At 49.0% G+C, this 23,278-nt stretch overlaps 1 long non-coding RNA gene across 4 annotated transcripts; it reads left to right on the top strand.

Moving 5' to 3' along the window:
- LOC121494841 lies at positions 1-22,313 on the top strand. Of its 4 annotated transcripts, none has more exons than XR_005988879.1 (5): positions 1-449; positions 11,976-12,212; positions 13,352-14,281; positions 21,795-22,049; positions 22,167-22,313. It is a non-coding gene; the product is annotated as an uncharacterized LOC121494841 (long non-coding RNA). The 4 variants fall into 4 exon arrangements; XR_005988880.1 differs by having other exon boundaries at positions 13,293-14,281; XR_005988877.1 differs by having other exon boundaries at positions 11,976-13,509; positions 14,160-14,281.
- Positions 22,314-23,278: the final 965 nt, after the last annotated feature.

Here is a 23,278-nt window from a genome sequence, read left to right as displayed (position 1 = left end):
TCCTTCGCTCATAAAACCTGACGCCGGTCATTCCTTGCGGTTACACTAAGCCACAGAGTTTAGGGGTCAGTGACTACCTAGCAGGACTGAATGCGGACACCGGCATAGGGGCTCTCTACAGGCCCAAGCTGGCGCAAGCTCCTTGCCCTCCCGCCCCCACCAACGGGCGCTCGCTCACCTAGATCAATACTTTAATTTCCAAGCGTCCAGAACAGCAGCCTCAGAGGCCCATCCCAAGGTGCCACCTGCTGGCAGGAACCTGCAGCATCCCGAAGCAGGCGGGCACCCCGCGTGGGGCCAACGCAAGCCTTTCCCTGGCAGGCCCGGGCTTCCCGTTTCTCGTCTCTTCTGAGAACTGGCTTCTTGGTTCCTGGAGAGAGCAGTGCCTGCCTTGCTCCTGATGGATGCTGAAGCGTGAAGTCTCGGAGCCCTGAGAGCCATATACACATGTAAGGAGTTCTTACGATTATTTTTTAAGCGTCTGATTTCTCCTGCTTTATCAGCTCCGTTCTTTCTGCCTGAAAACACGAAAAAGTCTCCATTAATTGGGGAAAAAAGCCAAATATCACAGAACCTTTTGATGGGTTTTTCTCTAAAGGTCACTGCTAACCCTCCAAAGGCTTGGTCTGCCCCCCAACTTTATATGATTTTCTTTTCCTCCGTTCATCCATAAATTCCCCCTCACTAGAATGTTTCATAGATTATCTTCACGGAAGTTAGATAGAAACAAAATAGGAAATGAATAAAAGGATTTCCCAGCAGCAGAGGCCACTCGATGTTGGTTGGCAGGTGTTGGCATTGTTCCCATTTTACGGACAAAGAAACCAAAGATCAGAACGGGCTAAAGGGAACGAAGGAAACCCAAAATCACACAGAAAGCAGTGGCCAAGGCCACTGTACAGTGTGAGGGTCCCAGGGCGAGATGAAGACGTAGGCTACTTGGTCAAAGAAGTAAGAAAAAGTGCTGTTAAAGGTAGTGAAACATAAAACATCTGTGGTCTCTCTCTTAACTTGCCAAGGTGCTTTTTTTTTAATTTGCTATTTAATGTCATTTTAAGTGGAGGAAAACGAAAGGTTTAAATTAATGGCCCGAGTTTTACCTTTCGTCTTTGTTTGGTGCAACGCCGTTTAACTGCAAACATACGGGCTCCTAATTCGTACGTGGCCTCGTCAGAATGACCCGGGTGGCCTTGGGCGGCGGCGCACACTGGGTGCTGTGCCCGCGTCGCTGGGAAGGCCGCTGCTGCTCAGGCCCGGCCCGGCGACACAGCCCTTCGCTCAGGGAAGCGCGGCTCCGGGCCGCCCCGTCCGGTCTCCGCCGTGCCACGTTCCGGGCAGCTGCCGGCCACGACGTGAGCAGCGGGGCCGTGCCCGGGCAGGCGGAGGCCGGCCAGCTCAGGCTGTCGCCAGCGAGGAGCAGGGTGGCCGCTGCCCAGCCGAGTGCGCTCACAGCCACCACTGCCCCAGCACTTGCGATGGTAAAACACCAACATGCTGTACGGGGTCACTGCGAGGTTTTTGAAGCTGCAAAGAGAAAGAGAGAGAGAGAGAGAGAGCGACCCGGCACTGGGCTTCCTGGACCCGGGAGCAGGGAAGATCCAAGGCGAGGCTCGGGTGACAGGGAGGCAGTGGAGGCCGCAGCGTGACAGCCTCCCGCCTCCCCACCAGCGACAGCCACTTCTGGGGGCTCCACAGCCCTCCCTCAGGAGAATGAGTCCTGGGGGCGGTGGGCTCCGTGTGGCTGGGCTGGGGGGGGGGGCTCTTGAAGGCTTTGCCGGCCTGGCAGCTCAGTGTGGACACCTCCCCGCTTGCCTGGGCGGGTGTCCTCATCTGCAGCCACTGTGCCAGGCCTTGGGGACAGAACCTGGGCCTGAGACCACAGGGATCTGGGCAAGGGAGCCCTGGTTCTGCAAGTGGGGGGGAGCTTGCAGCAAGCCCTGACCCAGGCCACGGTTTAGGGACACCCGAGAGCTGTCAGGACCATGGCTTCACTTGGGATTGCCCCTAGAACTCCCTTGGGGTCCCCACGACCCCAGCTCCAGGTGCCACATGGCCCCGGCTTCGGTGCACCTGTAGAGGAGACCCGTGCCAGCATCCTCGCCCTCCGTGGCCACAGTCAGTCCCTGACCCTCGTGAAGCTGGTGGCGTGCATGGTGGGCGTCCCTGGCCTGGGACTGAGGGGTGTGGTGGGGAGAGGCCGGGGAGGCGGAGGGAGCTGCCGGGGCAGGTAGAGGCCGGAGGTCATCAGGACGGAGAGACATGCAGGGGCTCAGTCGGGGGGACACGGCAGGCAGCTGGGATGATACCTGAAGGAGAGAAGGGCGAGAGCGCCCAGGCCCCGCTGACCGCGGCCGTCCATCGAGCAGGTGAGCGCCCGTCACTGAGCTCGCGGCCGGGGCAGCGACTGGAAACCGGACCAGATGCTCTAGAAGCTGGTGGTCGAGCGCTGGAGACACACCTCCAGACCACCCAACACTAGCGTGACGAACGCCGCACCGGGGTCTACACAGCAGGGAAGACGCGGGTTCTCGGGAGCGGAAGTGGGCTCTGCTGCACGGGCGCACCTAACTCACTATCGCCTGAATGGGATGAAGGTTCGTTCCCTTCTCACATTCAAGAGGCTCAGGCCGCCCCCGCGTTCCCCGTGTCCCCGGAGGCAGGCCCGGGATGCCTTTGCGCCACCAGGCTGTCATCTGGCTTCCTGCCTCACGGTCCCAGGCGGCTGCTGGGGCTCCAACCATCGTTTCTGAGCTGAGGGCTACAAAAAGAAGGCAGGAAAGAGACGCTCCCTGTCGAATCGACTTGCTTTGCGCAGCCTTCCTCCAAGGCCCATGAATGCGTCTCATCAGGACTCTTGGGAATAGGCTGTGCCCAACTTCAAGGGAATTGAGTGGCTAAAACTCAGGTTTTTACAATAAGGAGGAAAGAGTGTGGGTTCTGGTGGGTTAGTCTCTGACACAAGTGTCTTCCTCCTTTGCATCCCACGCTCTTGAAGATCGACGCACGCACCGGGTTCCGGGAGAACTGCCACAGGTTCCTGCTTTTGGCCAGAGTACCCCCCGCTAATAGAAGGCTGGATCCACGTCTAAAGATTTCATTTTAAGACCTCGATCTTAGAGGGGGAAGCGGATTTCTCGGTGGCGCGGACGCCCGTGGCCAGGGATGAGCGGACCGCCACGAAGACGCCCAAGGCGAGGGCAGGGCCTGGGGCAGCCGGCACGAGTCAGGGTATCGGGCCAAGGTTGACCAAGCTGATTGGCTATTGCAAAGTGATCTCAGTTGTAGCAAAAAGGAGACTTCCATGCTGATGGCGATGTTGGGGAGGCGTCTGGGAAGTTCTCTTCGGCTCTTAGGCTTCAGCAGATAGTTCTGAGCAGCCCCATCTGGGTGCTGGCACCTGCATCGACGCTGATGGTCGTGGGCTGAACGAGCCCTGCCGACGGCCTCGTCTCTGAAAGATCCCAGCTTTACTCTCTTTACTTGCTTCTAACGTAGAACCACTCAGAGTCCACGACTTCAAGTTTCTTAGTGTTTCCAAGGAGTCCAGGAGCTGAGTAAAAACCTGAAGGTCGGGGATCCCTGGGTGGCTCAGCGGTTTGGCACCTGCCTTTGGTCCAGGGCGTGATCCTGGAGTCCCAGGATCGAGTCCGCGTCGGGCTCCCTGCATGGAGCCTGCTTCTCCCTCTGCCTCTCTCTCCTATGTCTATCATGAATGAATAAATAAAATCTTTAAAAAACCCAAAAACCTGAAGGTCTGGCTGCGGCGCCAGAAACTTGGGGTTGACGCCTAAGGTCTGGATCCCTGCTCCAAGGCCCTGACGTGGCCCCGTGGGTGAGGGAACTCACTGTTTTCCATCCATCTGTCTCGTAACCTCTTCCTGGTTCTAGGTGACCCCCTATCTAATGGGTTCATGATTAGGACAGCCGGTCACACGTCAGTGACCCCACTACCGTTTTGAAAATGGAAACCGACCCCCGAGTAATGTCATTCCACTTAAGACCTTAATTAAAAGCATAAAGTACATATATGAATCTTGGGAAAGCTGAACCCTGAAGGAAATAAAATCGAGCATGTTCCCAAAGGTCACAGAAGAACCTAGGATCTGTGGGAAGCCTCTGTCCGGAGGCAGCTGGCCACCACCACTGGGAAGTCACCCACGCAGGCCACAGCGGCTACGAGCGACGTGCCCATGGAGGCAGACGGCGGCCCGGAAGACTTCCGTCTTCACCTTTCTTAAATGCCTTTTTTTTTTTTTTAAGATTTTATTTATTTATTCAGGAGAGACAGAGAGAGAGGCAGAGACCCAGGCAGACGGAGAAGCAGGCTCCCTGCAGGGAGCCCAACTCGGGACTCGATCCCAGGACCCCGGGGTCACGCCCTGGGTTGAAGGCAGCACTAAACCGCTGAGCCACCTGGGCTGCCCCTTAAAATGTTTTTTGATCAAAATTGAATCCAAACCCATGACTGTCTCAGATAATTAAAGGAAGAGAAGAACATGATTCATGAAGCACCGTTGCTGTGTCGTCCTTTACATTCATATTTATTTAAACGTTCATCCTGGGGGTGCCCATGGGGCTCTGTTGGTTAAGTGTCGGCCGTCGGCTCAGGGCGTGATCCCGGAGTCCTGGGATTGAGTCCCGCGTCGGGCTCCCTGCTCAGCGGGAGCCGGCTTCTCCCTCTGCCTCTGCCGTTCCCTCCTCTTGGGCTCTCTGCCTCTATCTCTCTGTCAAATAAATACATAAAATCTTAAAAAAAAAACAACCAAAAAACCCAAAAGCCCCATTCACTCGCATCCGAGTGGTTTTGACCTGTGTGTCGTACCTGAACCTGGAGGTTAGGATAAATGCTGATTTCAAATTCGGAGAGGGCAGGCGACTGGCTCAGGGCTGCACGGCTGGCCGAGCCCCCGGGTGGGCATCGAGGCTGGACTCACGGTGGTTTGGTGCGTGTCCCCGTGGCAGGTGCGCCGGGAGCCGCCGTGTGTGGCCTCGTGAATCGGCCGCTGGGCCCGGGCCTGCCTCTGCGACTCTCTGACCTTGCATGAAGGGCTCGACCACGTTGTGCCTCAGTTTCCCTATCTGTAAAGAGGGGGGAAGAATAAAATACGTACTTCGCGGGGTCGTGGTGGGGTTTAGGTGAATTAATTCTTGTGAAAAGCTTAGGACAGACTCTGAGCTCGAGCAAGTCCTCCCGGACGTCAGAAATCATCAGGGAAGGGCGACGGGTGCCCAGCGAGCTGCTGGAGCCCTGGGGTGAGCGTCAGGGCCCGGTCGAGGCGGCGGGGGCTCCGCGGGGCTCCAGAGGCTGGTGCAGTGCTGGCAGCGGGCACAGGGGGTTTGGGCTCTGGGTCCCCCGGGGCATCACCCCAGCTCCGCGCCCGGGGCCGCCAGGGGCCTGAGCGCCAAGACCAGCCCTTTCCGCGGTGGCAGGTGCAGTGGCCCGCGGGGTCTCACCTGGGCGCCCGCAGGCCGCCCGAGGCCCCAGGAATGTTCCTCCCCGGCCAGGGTCGGGCCCTCCCCCAGCCTGCCCCCCAGCCACCCCGGCCACCCCTGCCCCCCACCTGCCGGCACAGACCCGGACCCCCCCCGGCCCCCAAGGCGCAGGAGCTCCCTCCCTGCCCACCTGCACCCTCCACCCGCACCCCGCACCCCGCACCCCGCACCCCCCCATCCTCCTGCAGGGAGGCGTGCACAGTGCCCTCCCCAGGGCGCCCCGGCTGGAGCTAGCCCCACATTCACCCTCGCACTCGGGGGCCTGGGGCCCCACGTCACCGCCCCGGGAGGTCACCGCGTCTGGAGGGCCCCCCCTGGGCCGCAGCCTCGGGCGCCGCTGCACCTGCACCTGCTCCCTCGCCAGGTGCTCGGCTGCTCTTTGCGTGGAGGCAAAGGGAACCCGGACACGGAGTTTGGGTCGCGCTCGTGTGTCCTGCTGAAGGTTCAGCGAGTGACGCTGCTTCTCTAACCGGTGACGCCGACGGGCCAGAGGCTCTAGCGAAGCAGGCGGCAGGGGAGCGCGGCCCGCAGGGCCCTCCCTGCACCCAGGGGACACGCGCGCCTCACGCCCCGCGGTGACCCGGGCGCCCCGGCCTAAGGGAGATGGGCCTCCCCGCCCAGGGGCGACACCCCCGGCCCAGCACCCGGCCCTCGCAGGCCTGCCTTTGCCTCCAACAGTCAGATAACGGGCATGAACAGAGTCCTTCTTATGATTATTTGTAAAGTTAAAAAAATGCTCTTTTTGTTATAGGAAAATTCAAACCGATAGAAAAAGTAGAGGGAATGGCATGAGGAGGCCCGCTGCCCGCTGCCCGCAGCCGCCTCCAGCGATTATCCGCTCGTGGCCAGGCTGCTTCCTGGGCACCCACTTCTCCGCCCTCCCTAGACTATTTTGAGGCCAATCCCCGCATCACTTTATTTTATCTGTAAGCATTTCGGTATACAGCTCCCAGAGACAATACTTCCTTTAAAAAAAAATAATTCTCACCCTCAAAAACAATAGTCTCGATATCATGAGACAGCAGTGGAGGCGCCGCTGCCGCCGGCAGTCCGTGAACCTCAACGCCACCAGCGCGGAGCGTCAGTCCCTCCCATCCGCCCGGGGAAGATTCCCATCGAGGCTCCAGATAAAATACTCGGCGCCCACACGCTCGTTTCTCAGCCGCCGTGTGTCCTGCTGCAGGTGAGGCCTGCCCGGGGCTTAGCGCGTCCGACTAAGCCAGGCCATGACAATGATGCAGCTTCTTTCCTGTAGCACTTGAACACTTTTCGCCACCAGGTGATAGGAGCCGAACACGAGGTGCACGAGTCAGCGGGACGCAGCCGGCAAATGAGAACCGGAGCAGTAGGACGTGGTGCCCGCTCACCCCGCACGCCTCCCCGTGGCTCCGGGCGGCCTCCAGCTTCCCCGGATGATGCACCATTCACGGCCGCCAGCGCCCGGCGGCAGGCCCGAGCTCCCGGCTTCCCGGAGGGGAAGTACCATGGGCACCACCGTGGCTTCTTGTTGGAATTTCATCTCTCTGCAGTGTTGCCGTTGTCGATGCTCTGGTTACAGGTTTATTTACCAATCTGTCTCCATCCTATTTTTCAGGCTAGCAGAAAGGTCATGGCTCAGTTACGGAAACCACTTGATGGAGAAATACTGAACCGTAAAAAATCAAATATTTTTCTTAAAAATATTTTATTTATTTGAAAGAGAGAGAGAGAAGGAGCAGCAGGCAGGGGGAGGGGGAGAAGCAGGCTCCCCTCTGAGCAGGGAGCCCGAGGCAGGACTCCATCCCAGGACCCTGGGATTATGACCTGAGCCAAAGGCAGATACTTAACAGACTGAGCCACCCAGGTGCCCCCAAGTCAATATTCTTAAAAATATTTTTCAAATGGTACTGATTTGCACTGCTACCCATAATTTGAGGGAGAACTCAGAAATGAGTTCTATTTTGATCTTTCACCCCAACCTCCCAGCAAATCAGAAAGGTTTTAGGAAAATAGGAACTTGAAATTGTCGCTCACAGAATGATGGCTTATAAGAACATGAAGTGAACAAAATATGTGCAAAGACATAGATGCTTCTTTTTCATACTAGATTACAATGAGAGTCTAAAATACGCTGTTGCCAAAGTTCTGGGTAAAGATGTCAATAAAATGATAAACATATTACAGTGAACAGACCTGTTCTCTATTCAGTATATCATACTGGCTGTTTACCTTTATTTGAAATGTGAACACCTTGAATTTCCCAGGTCGTTAGAGGATCAGTTAGCACCAACTCCAGCTGATGCTTGGAGAATAAAATATTTCATAGCTACCACACACACGTGAGCCCTAATTAACCCGGACAAATTTAACATGATCTATTAATCAGAAATGTCTATGGTTTTCCCATATGGGGTCTTGAAGCAAATCGCAAGGAAACAAAGTTGAATCAGTTGGCCGTGGGTGGGGGGAAGGCTAAGAGAAGAGCAAAGGCCAACAAGGGACTTCTACATTCTCCAAACAGTTGGCTGCACCCCCATTAGGTTGACTGATATGAAATGCCTGTTTGTGTAGGTAGAGGTGTTCGGACACAGGCACATACGTATGGTTTGCCATAGATTGAATGTTTGTGTTCTTCCCACAATTCACATGTTGAAGGGTGACCCCAGATGGCTTTTAGAGGTGAGATCTCCAGGAGGTGCTTAGGTCCTGAGGATGGAGCCCTCGCGAGTGGAAGCAGGTCCTGGGGGATTCCCTTACCCCTTCTGCCGTGAGAGGTCACGGTTCAAGAGCACGGTCTGTGACCCCAAACGTGGGCTCTCAGCAAACACTAAATCTGCCACTGCCTCAGTCTGGTTTGTTCTCATCGCTCTAGTTCTACAAATTGAAAGGCCGTGATAAGCTGTCAAATAAAAATTACGTTATACTTAGTGAACTCTACTAAGAAAAGTCACCAAAAACCAGTGAAACATAAGGATCAAAGCCCATTAGTCCAAACGGGGTATTTCCTAAGTGTCTCTCACGTGCAAGGCACAGTCCTAAGGATAAATACGGGGATAAATAACAAACTGTCTTCAAAGAATTCATTCTGGAAGAGGAGAGAAATATGTAAACAAATACATGATCACAGAAGGTGAGAAGTGCTTCAGTAAAAGCACGAACGAACCACAGTAAGAATATGAAGGGGACGCGTGGGTGGCTCAGCGGTTGAGCACCTGCCCCAGGCTCGGGGTGTGATCCGCGGCCTCAGGATCGAGTCCCACATCGGGCTCCCTGCCTGGAGCCTGCTTCTCCCTCTGCCTGTCTCTGCCTTTCTCTCTCTGTGTCTTTCACGAATAAGTAAATTAAATCTTTAAAAGAAAAAAAAAGCATATGAAGAAATAAGCATTTAATTCTTTGGGGGATACTTTTTGGAGAACTCAGTCTCTGAGTTGGGCTGTCAAATGCCATTTGTCAGGAGGGGGGTTAAGAAGGGGTGACGGGCATGAAGGAGGGCACTCGATGTGATGAGCCCTAGGCGTTGTACGCAGCTGATGAATCACTAAACTATAGCTCTGAAACTAATAATGCAGTATATGTCAATTAAATTGAATTTAAATTTTTAAAAATTTGTTTTAAAAAAGCATTTCCAGGAAAAGGCAAGAAAACTGCAAAGAGCGCTTACTGCTGGAGCGGAGAGGGCACAATAAAGGGTAGTGGCAAGAGGAGCTGGAGCCGTTGGCAAGAGCAGGGGATGAGAGTGTCTTGATCCACACAGGTTTTGCCCGATAGGTCACGGAGAAGAGGTTTTAGGTGGCGAAGTAGCGTGATCACATGAGCAGCGAGCTGGAGAGCAAATCAGAGAAGGGAAGTGGTTAAGGCTGGACTCAGGGAGGGTAAAGAAGGCGGTGGGGCGTCGGGCAGGTCATGATAACTCAACAAAAACTGATCATTTCTCAAACCTCCGGATGATCAGTTATGTGCAGTGTGTGTTTATTATACGAGGAAAATATTGCCTCCTTTTTTTTTTTTACTTTTTAAATTAATTTTATTTTAATAGTTTATTTAAATTCAAGGTATCAATATATAGTTTAACACCCAGCACTCATCCCATCACATGCCCTCCTCAGTGCTTGTCACCCAGTCCCCCCGTCCCCCCGCCCGCCTCCCCTCCAGCGACCCTTAGATTGTTTCGCAGTCAGGAGACTCTCATGGTTTGTCTTCCTCTCTGAGTTTTCCCACTCAGTTCCCCTCCTTCCCTTATGGTCCCTTTCACTATTTCTTATATTCCCCGTATGACTGAGACCATATGATGATTGTCCTTCCCTGATGAACACCTACCACTTATGTTGACGTAGTTGGAACCGGAGGATATTATGCTAAGTGAAACAAGTTAGCAGGAGAAAATAGTGCTTCCTTTTATTATATAGATAAATAGCATTGGGAATACATACCTAAGTGGATGATATATATTGTCGGTGTGTTTGTGACAAAGCAGTTGTTTAGAAAGACTGAAATAATTATATAGAAGCATAAAGCCCGGGTATCACCCCAAACTACATGCTCAGCATAAGTCCAAGGTAAGTCACATGGCATTCTTCTTCTTTTTTTTTTTTTTAAAGATTTTATTTGCAGGGAGCCTCATGGCATTCTTCTACAGAGATCGTCAGAGCTACACTTAATCCCGCTCCTGATAAAAACCAACCCAACAGCCAACCAAACTAACCCTGGTTCAATATCAGTGCTATGTTTAATTATCGAAGAAGCCCTTGGAAGAATGACGGACACATCTTAATCAATAATTTACATTGAAAATAGACGTAATTAACTTTAAAAGTTAGAACAATAAAACAAAGAAAGTTGAAGGTAGAGACTAATGGACTATGTAGGGGGAAAGCAATAAAACTGAAAACAATTATAGATAGTCCAACTAAAAGCTGTTTCTTTGAGAATATTTATTTAATAGAGAAAGCTGATCAAGTCTGATCGAGAAGAAAAGAGGACACGTATTAACAACATGGAAGGTATTATGCTAAGTAAAATAAGTCAGTCTGAGAAACACAAATACTGTATGATTCCACTCAAATGGAATCTAAAAAAAGAAAAAGAATAGACAAAAAGTGAGATCTGACCTATAAATAGAACAAACTGATGGTTGCCAGACGGGAGGGGGGTCGGGAGTAGGGAAAATGGGTGAAGGGGAGAGAGAGGTACAGGCCTCTGAATGAAATGAATAAATCACAGGAATGAAAGGCATAAGGAATACAGTCAATGATATCATAATAGCAACCTAACAGGACAGATGGTGCATTTGTAGTGAACAAACGATAATGTACAAACTTGTCAAATCCATACATTGTGCACTGGAAACTAATGTAACATTGTGTGTCAACTGTACTCAAATGTTTCAAAAAGAATGATATTGCCCTCAATCTATACAACATATATTCTGGGAGAATTAATTTTTGCACCATAATTAGAATATCAATAATAACATTTATTATTAGGAATACTTATATATCTATTTATGACATAGGCAATTAATGAATGTTTTATTTTATATAAATAAATTATATATATATATATATATATATATATATATATATATATAGAGAGAGAGAGAGAGAGAGAGAGAGAGAGAGAGAAATACTTCTATAAACTTGGAGCAAGGAAGCTTTTCTAACCAAGACACCAACCCCAGAAATTCTAGGCAGTTTTGACCTCCTGAATATTAGATACTCCTGATGCCATAAACAAAGATTACAAGACCCGTGGATTAGGAGAAAATATCTGCAGCATATTTATCATATTTTATGTGTGTTTGTATATGGGTGTTATATATTTTTTGCAACTTGCACATAACAAAGATTGGTTTCTGTGATGTACAAAAATGCCTAGAACATGATAAACAACAGACAAGCCAAGCAAGAGCTGACAAAGATATAAAAGGCTAATCCATTGGGGGAATATCACTGGCTGATAAACATATGTAAGCACATGTAATAACTGTCACTTCACACGGAATCAATTTGCCCCATAAAATAAGATACCACTTTCAATTCATCAGATTGGCAAAAATTATGGATGGACAATAACCCATTTTGGCAAAGGGGTTGAACAGTAGGCTTTAAAGATCGTGGGAGTGCAAATCAGTACCATCTTTTCAGAAGGCAATTTTTAAGTAGATGTCAGATGGTAGATACGCCTGTTCTTTGATTCGGCGATCCTACGTGTAACAATGACATCTATCTTACAGAAAAATATACATATGTACGAAGAGAGATGCAAAATGATGGTTTTCTTTGCATAGCTGTTTCTAAGACTGAAAATCCAAGAACAATTTAGATACTCGTTGTAATTGGTTGAATAGTGGCCCCAGAGAGATATGCCCAAATCATAGCTCCTGGTACCTGTGGATATGACCTTATTTTTGGAATAGGGTCTTTGCAAATGTAATTAAGGATCAAGAAATGAGATCATCTCAGACTAGGGTGAGCCCTAATCCCCATATGGTGTTCTTATTACAGGTAAAGTATAAGGTGTCCCTATAAGAGAAAGAGGAGTAGAAGACACAAGAGCACAGGAGACACAGCTACGTGAAGACAGAGGCAGAGGCGGGAGCGATTCACCTATAAGCTAAGGACCACCGAGGAGCACCAGGTGCCACGAGACGTTCCAAGAGGCAAGGAAGTAGTCTCCCCTACAGCCTTTGGAAGATCACGGCCTGTTGACAGCTTGGTTCTGGACGTCTGACCTCCAGAACTGTAAGAGAATAAATTTTTGTTGTTTTAGGCCACCAAGCTTGTGGCAATTCGTTACGAGCAGTCCTAAGAAACTAATATACTCATTAATGTGTGAGTCGTTAAATAAATCAAGGCATACGGGTATTATCAAATACTGGATGATCACTGAAAAGAATGAGGCAGCTTTCTCTGTACTGATGTGGAAATAAGATTATGATATTTGGCTAACATTTTTAGAGAGCACATGGTAGAAATATGTCCATTATGTAGCATGAGCCTATTTATGAGGAAATCTGTTCATAGTAGTTAACACTGTGGGGCCAGAGGGGCTACAAGAAAACCGACAGAGGTTTTTAAATGGTTATTGTTAAATTTTTTATTGATTTTCCTCTAGATTTTATTGTTTGGCTTTTTTAAGCCTGTAGGTTATATTATTTTTATATATTTTTAAAATAATGAAAATACATACATCCTATGCATTCATAAGTTTAGGAAGATTTCCCAACAGTATCGCTATTTTGAAGATTAATTTATATACTTTAAAATATTTTTCAGAGCTTACTTGTTTATACGCTTTTGTAGGTTCATGAGAAGGCACAAGGAAGTTATTAAATCCCTTTTCAAAACCAGTTATTTAACAAAAAGTTGTAACAATGAGAGCTAATGGATGTTAACTAATTGTGGCAATCACTTCACAGTTATATGTAATTCAGATTATTAGGTTGTACACCCTAAACTTGCACAACGTTATATGCCCACACATCTTAAGCAAACTGGAGAGGGGAAAACCAAAAGGAAAAGATGTTTTTAACGATGAAATTTAAAAGTTACTGACTTTTTAAAGTACCAGATTAAACCAACCTCGCAATATTTTTCTTACCTATTTCTCTGCCTTTACTTGCCCGATCTCCACACTAGGATAGTTAATTCGAACTCAGATGAAACCAAGGAAAATGCGGTGAAAAGTAGGTCAGTAAAATCAGACAACACTTTAACGAGTCGTGCTCCTCAGTGTTCCCCACGAAACCACGTGGAACAGACTGAAGGAGATTCTCCTCTGTAGGTGCTCACTGGGATTTCTGGGATCCCTTCTGCCTCTAGGTGATCCTGTTGGCTCTGCCTTGGGGCAGAATCAAGAATTATATTTTGATTCTTCACAGTTTGCTGTTGTCTCCACGCACGACTCTGGGTGTCAGTGTGGGTGATGTGCACGCAGAGCCCGCGTCCCATCGCCCGGGCAGGTGTTCGCTCGTCACCCACCAGCTCCCGGGGGTAAATACTGACCTGCATCTGCTGCGCCGGGAGTCGTAGAGGTCCGGTGAGTGGGCTGGTGGCTCCCGACCACGATCACTGCCACCGCCACTCTGGTTTGTTTGGTTTGCCCAAGCCAAAGTGCAGGGGTTTATGCTTCGTGTTTTCTGCGTTGAGCCAGGCTGGGAAGTCCTTGCCCCAGAGGCCGCCCAGGCCCTCCGGCAGCCTCCGCTCCGCGGGCTCGCGCACCAGGCCTTCCCGCCCTCGTGGGGCCCGGGCACGTCCTCCTGGGGTCACCTGCAGGCGACTGCCCGCTGACTGCCCTGAGGGACCGAAAGCTCCGGGACAGTTGGGGTCAAAGGCAGTCTGGCGGCTCCCTGGCCACAGCTCCCCTCCTTTCTGTGGGCTCCGGCCCGGCCGCAGCTCTGGGCCACGGGGGTCCGGGTGCTGCCCCGACGACACGACGGCTATCGGCCGAGCACAGGCTCCGAGGCCCGGGCCACCCCCGGGCTGCCCCACTCCCGCCCCACCCCATCCGGAGAGCTCTGCCCCGGGGGCGCCCGTGACACCCCGGCTCCCGGGCCCCTGCCCCAGCGCTCCCGCCCTCACGCACACTCGCTGCCTTCCCCCCTGCCACAGTCCTAGGCCACCAGTTCCCTGAATAGCTGGAGCCCTCGTGACCCCTTGACCCCTTACATGTCGCCCTTTCTCTGGCAGCACCCCTGGGGCTTCTTAGGCCACGTTTCCGCGGCAGATGACTGGCTTGAAAACTCGGCCTCCGCTGGACCTCACCTGTCCCGCCGGTGGGCCGGAGCCTGAGCAGGTGAGCAGGTGAGCAGGTAAGCAGGACGGCGAGACATTCTCACAGGCTGCCCCGCGGCTGGAACGGTCGCGGCCGTCTCTGTCATTTAGAAACGAGGAAGTGGCAGGACGGGGTGGGGGGGGGGGGGGCACCTGTGGGCACAGCTGCTAAGCGGCAGAGCCAGGAACCGAGACGCAGCATCGCGAAGTGAAAAGGCTGCGGGACCACAGACCAGGAGCTCTGACACCCGTGGTGGCCCCACCTGTCCCGCCACCGGGACGCCGAAGAGACTTCAGCTTTCAAAAGCTCATTTGCCATCAGGAGAGGATTACAGTTTCTGTGTCGCCCAGGTCGGAGTGTGGCTTTGCTGAAAAAGAGCTTTAAAAAGGATAAAGCCTCAAACGTCACCGTCTCCAGCAGGGCCCTCCCCAGCTGCACCTCGCCCGTGATCGCATCCAGCTCTGCGCGCAGAGCACAGACCACTTGTCCCCGCCTCACCGGGCTAAGGTCCCATCGCCGTAAACAGGAAGCCCAGACCCAAACCTGGCAGCTGATTCCAAAAGCTTGGTTTTTTACGTGACGCCTTCTAAATAGGCCGTTTCGGCAAATGCCTGCTGGAGCGGCCGGGGTGCGTGTAGGTCTGTCATCGTCATTTTCATTCAAGCGCAGTGTCTGTAGCTCCTTGACAGTCCTGAGAGTGTCACTGAAATTTAAGTGCTAACTAAAAATCGGTTCTTTGAGACCCGTCTCCCAAATCATCTGGACGGGTCCTGAACGCCGAAGGACAGAAACTGTGCCCGACGAGCACGCAGTCACTAGCGTGGGGGGCCCTGCTATCAGTCTGAGCCGCGTTTACACTCTGCCTGTGTCACTCACGATCCCATGATGTTGGACGTGCTAATTATTATTACACCCCCTGGCCCTTGATGACGTCACCTGGAAAACGGGGGTAATGAGGGTTCCTACTGCATGTGATTGGTGTGAGTGTGCAAGGAGGGAATCTGATTATGAGGCATCCACGGTGCCTGGCATGTAGTAAGTGCTCACTTAGTGTCAGCTCTTTTTATTTCATCCTGAAGTTCATCAGACCTAGTTTTTGTGAGAATGTAGAGGAAGCCACACATGTGTGGGAGGCACCAGCTGCCCTGAGACAGAGTAAGGTCTGGGAGACAATTAGGAACCATCTCCATTATAACTACAGAGAAGGGCTACCATGTGACCTATTTCCTTTAGGTTATAGGACTCTGCTAAATACACGTGGGACAACGTACCCTGTTTGCTTCACCCCTACACCGAGTGGAAGTTGGAAGAGCCCACAGAGCTTCTCACCTGGTCCACATCAACCAGTTAGAATGAGAGCATGTGGCAGCTTCTGGGTCACTTCATCACAACTTCTGAAAACAACACGAAACTCTGGAGCACCTGGACTTCCTATTTTCTCTTTCCATTCTCTTCTTGATCCAGGAATCTTCTTGAATGATCCACCTGTTGAAAAACAGAGAGAGAGAGAACATCCCTCACAATAAATGCTTCCATCAGATTATCTAAATTATCAATTGGTAGAAGGGGCTGAGTATATTTTTTCAGAGACCTGCTCTATTTCCCACAACTATTCTGATCTCTATGCCCTTAATGCAGGGATGTCCGTGAGTAGAATAAGCATATTTTTGGTAGCAGTATTATTATTTGTTCTTTGCTAAAGTATTACCTCAAGAAACTCAGATATAAGACCAAAAAAACCACCAAATACACACATTTTTAAGGTGTTTGTTCATCTCTTAAATCATATTTACGGAGTGCCTTCTCTCCCCCCGTCAGGGAGCCAAAGATCAGCGAAACCCAGTGCCTGTCCCCAAGGGATATCACAAATATGTAAAGATATGAAACGGGGGTTTATTCTATGATGTCACGATGTCAGACTGAGCACAAAGGAACTGTGAGTGCAGTGTTCCTCCACGGATTCGTACGTGAGGTCCTAACCTCTAGTACCTCTAAAGACTTGGAAGATAAGGCTTTCAAAGAGGTCGTTATGTTACATTGGGTCGCTGAGTGGGCCCGATCCAATGTGCCCGGTGTTCTTCTGAGAAGAGAGTAGAACACAGGTGTATAGAGAGGAAGACTGTGAAGACGCAGGGGGAAGGCGGGCATCTGTGAGCCAAGGAGAGAGGCCTTCGCGGAAACCAGCCCTACTGACAGCTTGATCTTGGACTTCAAGTCTCCAAAGCCTGTGGGGAAACAGTTTCTGTCGTCAAACCTACCGGTCCGTCCTACTGGGTTACGGCAGCCGCAGCAACTCACACGGGGCAGAGGTCAGTTCTCCACGGCCAGCCTGGGAGTGGGGGAATTAGGTGGCGATACAGAAAGAGAATTACACCCCTTGGGCATCTACTACACATCAGGCATATACAGATGAGCATATTCAAATCTCACAATAGTATATTGTGGGGGGGGGGGTCCCTGGTGGGCTCAGTGGTCGAGCGTCTGCCTTTGGCCCAGGGTGTGACCCCGGGTCCCAGGATTGAGTCCTGCATTGGGCTCCCCGCAGGGAGCCTGCTTCTCCCTCTGCCTGGGTCTCTGCCTCTCTCTCTGTCTCTCATGAATAAATACATAAAATATTTTTAAAAACTGTATATTATGGTTTTATTAAGCCCATTTAGTAGTTATAGAAACTGAAGTTCGTGGGTGTAAACTGTCTCATTAGCTTAAAAGCTTCCTCTGTCAGAATCGATAAAGTCATTGCTTACTGCAACAAATGGCTTAGGAAACAAGATGATGTTAACAGTCACTGAAAGGAAGAGAGTTTGGAATTGCTCGCATCCAAGCGTTTGTTTTGCACGTGGATTTATCCAGGAAGGGAACCCTGATCGTCCTGACTCAAAGCCCGTATCTTTTCCAATATATCAGGCTGCCGTCCTTGCTGGCCTCTATTTTAAACAGCAACGAATAATGCCTGGAATCACTGCGTCTATTCTTGAGCTCACGACTTAAATTCTTCCCTTTGTAAACAAGACATGTTCTTGCGGACCGTAGCAAGGCCTAGGGTCGGACACACGGCCGTGCTCGGATTGGCCGAGAAATGTGGCTGGGGTCACGAGTCGGGGACTGAATGAAGCCTCTGAGCAAACCCTGGCATCATCCTGAGGACAGAGTATCAGTCGAAGACTCCTAAGACCTTAAACGAAATCCTAAACCTGCCGCCAGCTGCTTGTGAACACGGCAGGTCATTTGGCCTCTCCGACTGTTCCATTGCCCGCGGGCTCAAAGAGGTGTCGGAATCATTTAGAGGATTATTTGCGTAAGTAAAGAAAATGCTGGGAGCAAGGGCCTAGGTGCAAGGAAGACGTTACGTAGTTTACCAAGTAATCCTAGTGTGTGATTTTAGCAATTTACGGGCTGTTAGGAGTAACGTTATGCTCAGATGTTCTCGCACAAGCAAACTCTTAAAATCCGCGTGTGCAGCTAAGGGAAAGGAAACACTGGCTGTGCCGAGCGGGCGCCGCTCGATGGCCACTGTAGCCTAATAGCTCTCCTGGAAGGCCTGGGTCCTCAGTTCTGACCTAAAAAATAGAGCGTCAGAAACATGTAAACACTGATGCTTAACTCTGCCTCAATGATGGTGATGGTGGTGACGCTCGTAACTGTTAGCACTTTTCTCGCACCCACTTAGTGCCAGGTCCGGCCTTCAGTGCTTGACGTGTGTGACTGTGTCCACATACCTCAGACATCTCTCAAGCTTCATGCCATCTTTGAGAAGGCAAATTAGTATTCTACTCCCTTAACTTCGTGGCAAGCCATAGGATCCAGTGACTACGGAAAGGCTGTTTATTTAAAAAACTACCAAGTTAACTATGAAAATCTAGAAGAGTCCAGTGAAGTCAAAGAAGAAAAGATCCTAGGTCTAAGTTGACTTGTTTCTTTCTTCTTTCTTTCTTTCTTTCTTTCTTTCTTTCTTTCTTTCTTTCTTTCTTGATTTTATTTACTCATGAGAGCGAGAAAGAGGCAGAGACACAGGCAAAGGGACAAGCAGGCTCCCTGGTCGACTTTCTTTCTTAAATAACATGCCAACTTCTTGATTCATTTCCTTCTGCCACAGGTTTGGCAGGAACTAGGAATTTGGGGAGAGGGAAAATGGGGGGAGAATGTGGCAATAATTTTTTTTCTTTTTTAGAAAAAGAAAACCATCAACTTATTCAATAATTCTGTATGTCATAGTATGCTCACATATTTGAAAAAGCTAAAGGAAATGAAAAAAGATTTCTATGAGAATATGAATTATAAAAATTGATATAGGATGAAGTTTAAAAGTTAAAAAAAAAAAGCCAGTCACAAAGAAGAGATTTTATTTTATTTTATTTATTTATTTTTTTTTTTTTTCAATTTTTATTCATTCATGATAGTCACAGAGAGAGAGAGAGGGGCAGAGACACAGGCAGAGGAAGAAGCAGGCTCCATGCACCGGGAGCCCGACGTGGGATTCGATCCCGGGTCTCCAGGATCGCGCCCTGGGCCAAAGGCAGGCGCCAAACCGCTGCGCCACCCAGGGATCCCAAGAAGAGATTTTAAAAGAAGACAAAATCCACTTCCAAAAGGCATCAGGAACAGACGCAATACAGTTTTCATAGGTGAGTCTCAAAAAATAGTGAATTAATAGAAATTCCTGCCTGATTGGGCAGCCCTAGTGGCCCAGCGTTTTAGCGCCGCCTTCGGCCCAGGGCGTGATCCTGGAGACCCAGGATTGAGTCCCACATCAGGCTCTCGGCATGGAGCCTGCTTCTCCCTCTGCCTGTGTCTCTGCCTCCCTCTCTTTCTGTGTCTATCATAAATAAATTTAAAAAATCTTAAAAAAGTAAAATAAATAAAAAATTTAAAAGCTCTCTTTTAAAAAGAAAAAAGAAATTCCTACCTGATTTAAACAATTTCAGAAATAAAATAGAAACTTGCCCAACATATTCTATAAGGCTTACATTAATTCAGTATCAAAACTAGGTTAATATCTTTTTAAAATATAGATGCAAAAATCCTAATAGACTGTAGCAGTGTATTGAAATTTAAAAAACTCATGTTCAAGTAATGCTTATCTCTGGAGTAGGTTGGGTTTAATATAAATGGAAAAACTTAAGACCATTGTACCACCGTCTAACTGAAGCAATCTTATCCAGATTGAAGACAAATATCCCTGTAACTTAGCTGCTTTTGGCAGTGAAACTGCCCAAAGCCCGAAGCTCTGTTGGTTTTGTTTTGTTCTGTTTAATTCTGTGGACTCTTGGGGGTGAAGCTCACGTTTACTCTCCACATGCTGGTGAACTGCACCCGACGAGAAGGCAGCGTGATCTCTTTTCACCTCTGTCTTCTGTGTTGCTTCCTGCATCATTTCCTTTCCACTATCATCTAAATCTTCTCTTGTCCCAAAAAAGAGATGTTAATCTCTGTTACATTATTATTGTAAGAATATCTGTCAAAACAGAATACAATTAACTGCCTTCAAATAAAGCCGTAATAGTAGTGACACCTACAGATAAAACATAACCACGTGAAGTTTGCTCTGGACTCTTGAAACAGGGTCCACGTCCAGTACCGCATTTCCTCCTTACGCTCTGCGGGTGCAGACGTGAAGTAGGTATTTTTATTCCTGTTGACAAACCAGGAAATTGAGTCCTAGAGGGATAAAACTAACTTGCTCAACTTCTCAGCTTTAAGTTCATAGCGAGATAGTGGAGAACTGAGCTTAGGATCCAGGTCTCGAAAGAGTCACGCTTCTTCCACGACTGTAGCATATGGTGTGGCAGCAAAGGGACCCGCTCCCCAATGCTCCTTTTAGCAAAAGGGGAAACATCACAACCATCCTGTCATTTTCAGTTTAGCCCCATATTTGTCTTTTGAGGCAAAGAAAAACATGAATTTTCCCTTTTTAAATGTAAGTCAGGAAATTCAGTGTTCCCATTAGCTGATCTGCCAACGGTGATTTCTGAGCCTGTTCAATCAGTTCTATAATTGCTTTTGATACTTAAATTGTACGATCAATTAATAACAAGGTCACAAATAAAAAGAAATGAATGTTTTCATATCATATTTTTAACGGCTGAACAGAGTTGCCTAAATAGTCCCCATGATTTCGATCTTTAGGATTCGCAGACTGTAGAACAACTGCGAGCCTGGACTCAGCCAATACACTTCAGGCAAGTCTCCTTGAATCCATTGCCCACAGCTGTTAAATATTATTAATCACAGTAATTTTTTTCACTGAACCACAAACGTTTTTGCAACACAAGACTCCAGGCAAGTACTACCAATGAGTCAGGTTTGACTCTTGAAATGAAACCTGTTTGCCAGGGGGTAGATCCATCTGAAAATAGTAATTTTCTTGCCTCGCCTTTATAGTAATCTTGAAGTCCTCAAAGTTTTCATGGCTAATGAAGTAATTTTCTGGTTGGTTCTGCTAAGATAAAGAAGTGTGACTTCAGCAAATACAAACCTAAACATAAGAAATCATACAGTTTAAACTACGTTTCAAGCAGGAAACCTTTCGGTAAAGGGGGCAGATGAATATTATAGATATCCTCCCCCCACGACAGTCATCAGCATCCCGGAAGCTTCTTTATCGTCCAATCAGAGATCAAGCTCATCTTCCTGCTCCAGCAGTGATGCCCTCATTAAAGCTGAGGTGTTACTGCTAAAGGATGAGCTCCGTGAACACAAGGCCTGATCTTGTCTCTGTGTATAAACTTTCCCCCTCCCAGTGCCTTTTACGTGTTTGATAAATGTTCATCAAATTGGAAATTCCTTGCTTCTTCAGCATCTTGTGTTTAACTATTCTCTTCCACTCAGTGTCCAAAAAGTGAGCATGAATTTAAACTCTCAGGACAAAGCTCTCATTTTCCTGTTACTGGCTTTAGAAGACAAGAATAAGAACAAAGGGCAGCTTTAGAGCACCCATCTCCTTGAGGTTATCATTCACAAACAATACGTTTTGACTGCCTCTAGGACTGTCCGTCCTTCTGGCCGTTCAGGGAGTGAGGCTGGGTTGTACAATCCTGCTCGTGCCCCGCCTGCTGACGCTAACCAGACGGGAGAAGCTGCAGGTGGCGGGGCCTGGCCGCAGGGGGCCGAGCGTCTGCCTCGCTGCTCAGGCTGCTTCGCCCTGACCCGTCGCAGGGAAGCGGAGAGAGCAGGGGCCTGCAGGCGTGCGCAGCATCCGAGGGCGTCCCGGGCAGCCCCCGTCGGGCCTGGTGCTTCACAGGGTATTCTGTTGCTGCGCGTTAGCGTGTTTAATGTCTCAAATGTGTACATGTGCTTGCTCTTCTCTCCCAGTTATAAATACCTCCCTGCCTCCTCCTCAACCCCTGAGGTCGAGAGAGGAAACGGTTTAAATAGCTTATTGGGAAAATCACGTAAGAGCACGCAAAGTAAGAATCCAGGTCGCATGAGAAAAGCAGGAAGGAATGATCTCTAAGCTAATTATTAGTACAAGTAATGTTAATATTTACAAATTAAGTTATATCATGTTTTTTCCGAAACTTTATAATTTTCCAACACAGCATTGATTTTTTTAGGGCTGATGGGAAGGAGCACTGGCTGGAAGTCAGAGGTGCCATTCTCCTTCTCAGCCCGGACAAAGCGGTTGTGAGAACCTAGACCCGTCTTCCCGTTTCTCCGGGCCTGAGCCTCCTCACCTGGCCTCGTGTGGAGGTGACAGGATCAGACTGGGCGATCCCTAGGAGAGATACAGAACCAGAGATCTCGCAAAGACGTTACCTTGCCCTGCCTTCCCTGTGCAGAATGACGATGAGGAAACAAGGTGCAGAGAGGTCAGTGACCCAATGGAGGGGAGCCAGCCTGAGAGCCAGGGCCTCGGCCCTCTGTCCCCTGGTCCGTCTCTGTCCCCCAGGCCTCACTGCTCTGTCTTTATTCTTTTTCTCTTTCAGAGACAGAGACAGAGAGAGAGAGAGACGGTGCGTGCGCACACTCCGTGGGAGCCCAGGGCAGAGCTCTACCTCACAGCCCGGACTGAGATCGTGCGTGACCTGAGCCGAAACCGCGAGTCACACGCTCACCCGACTGAGCTACTCAGGCACCTCCGTCTTTATTATTATTATTTTTTTTAAGATTTTATTTATTTACTCATGAGAGACACAGAGAGAGAGAGAGGCAGAGACACAGGTAGAGGGAGAAGCAGGCTCCACGCAGGGAGCCCAACGCGGGACTCGATCCTGGGTCTCCAGGATCAGGCCCCGGGCTGAAGGCGGCGCTAAACCGCTGAGCAACTCGGGCTGCCCCCATCTTTATTTTTTGATGACCTTTTACTCTATGAAATTATTGAGAATGACTTTCAAAAATACACATTGGAAATGTCAGTAATTTATGAGAAATGACCATAGCTTTTAACCTTAAAGTTTGTAGTTTCTGTGGTTTTCACGTCCTCTTTGTATTTACTTGTGCATAAACCGTATCTGTGAAAGTGATACATTTAACAATTTAGGCATCACCAAATAGTATCTATCTAATTCATCCAGTGACTCGAGGTAACATTCAAATGAGCAGTTAGTACAGGCCAAGCACTGTTTTAAGAGCTTTACACTTATTCAATCCCCACAAAAATACCATGGGATAGGTTATATTATTATTATCCTCATTTTATCCTCATTTTATCATCAGAGAAATGAGGCTCAGAGATGTGAAGTAAATTGCTCAGGGACATCCAGCTAGTAGGTTGTGAGACTGGGGTTCACACTTGGTCATTCTGGCTCCAAAATCGTTGACCACAACTTCATGCTTAGAGGACCCTGACAGGAGGTTCAGATTTACACTCCACCTAATTAATACACTATTTCTAAAAGGTGTTTTAAAATTATAAACAAAAATATGCATTTTAAGAAGAGGTGTTGTAAATACACTGAAATTTACTTTCATATTACTGGCTCATTCTCTAGTATATCAGTATATATTCAGCTAGAAAATATTTTTAATTTAAAGGCATTGATGGGCACTCTGTCATACTATATGTTGGCAAACTCCATTTTCAAATAATTTTTTATTT

Source organism: Vulpes lagopus, chromosome 7 (genome assembly GCF_018345385.1).
Source record: "Vulpes lagopus strain Blue_001 chromosome 7, ASM1834538v1, whole genome shotgun sequence".
Lineage (NCBI taxonomy): Eukaryota > Metazoa > Chordata > Mammalia > Carnivora > Canidae > Vulpes > Vulpes lagopus.
This window is presented reverse-complemented; position numbering and strand designations above follow the sequence as displayed.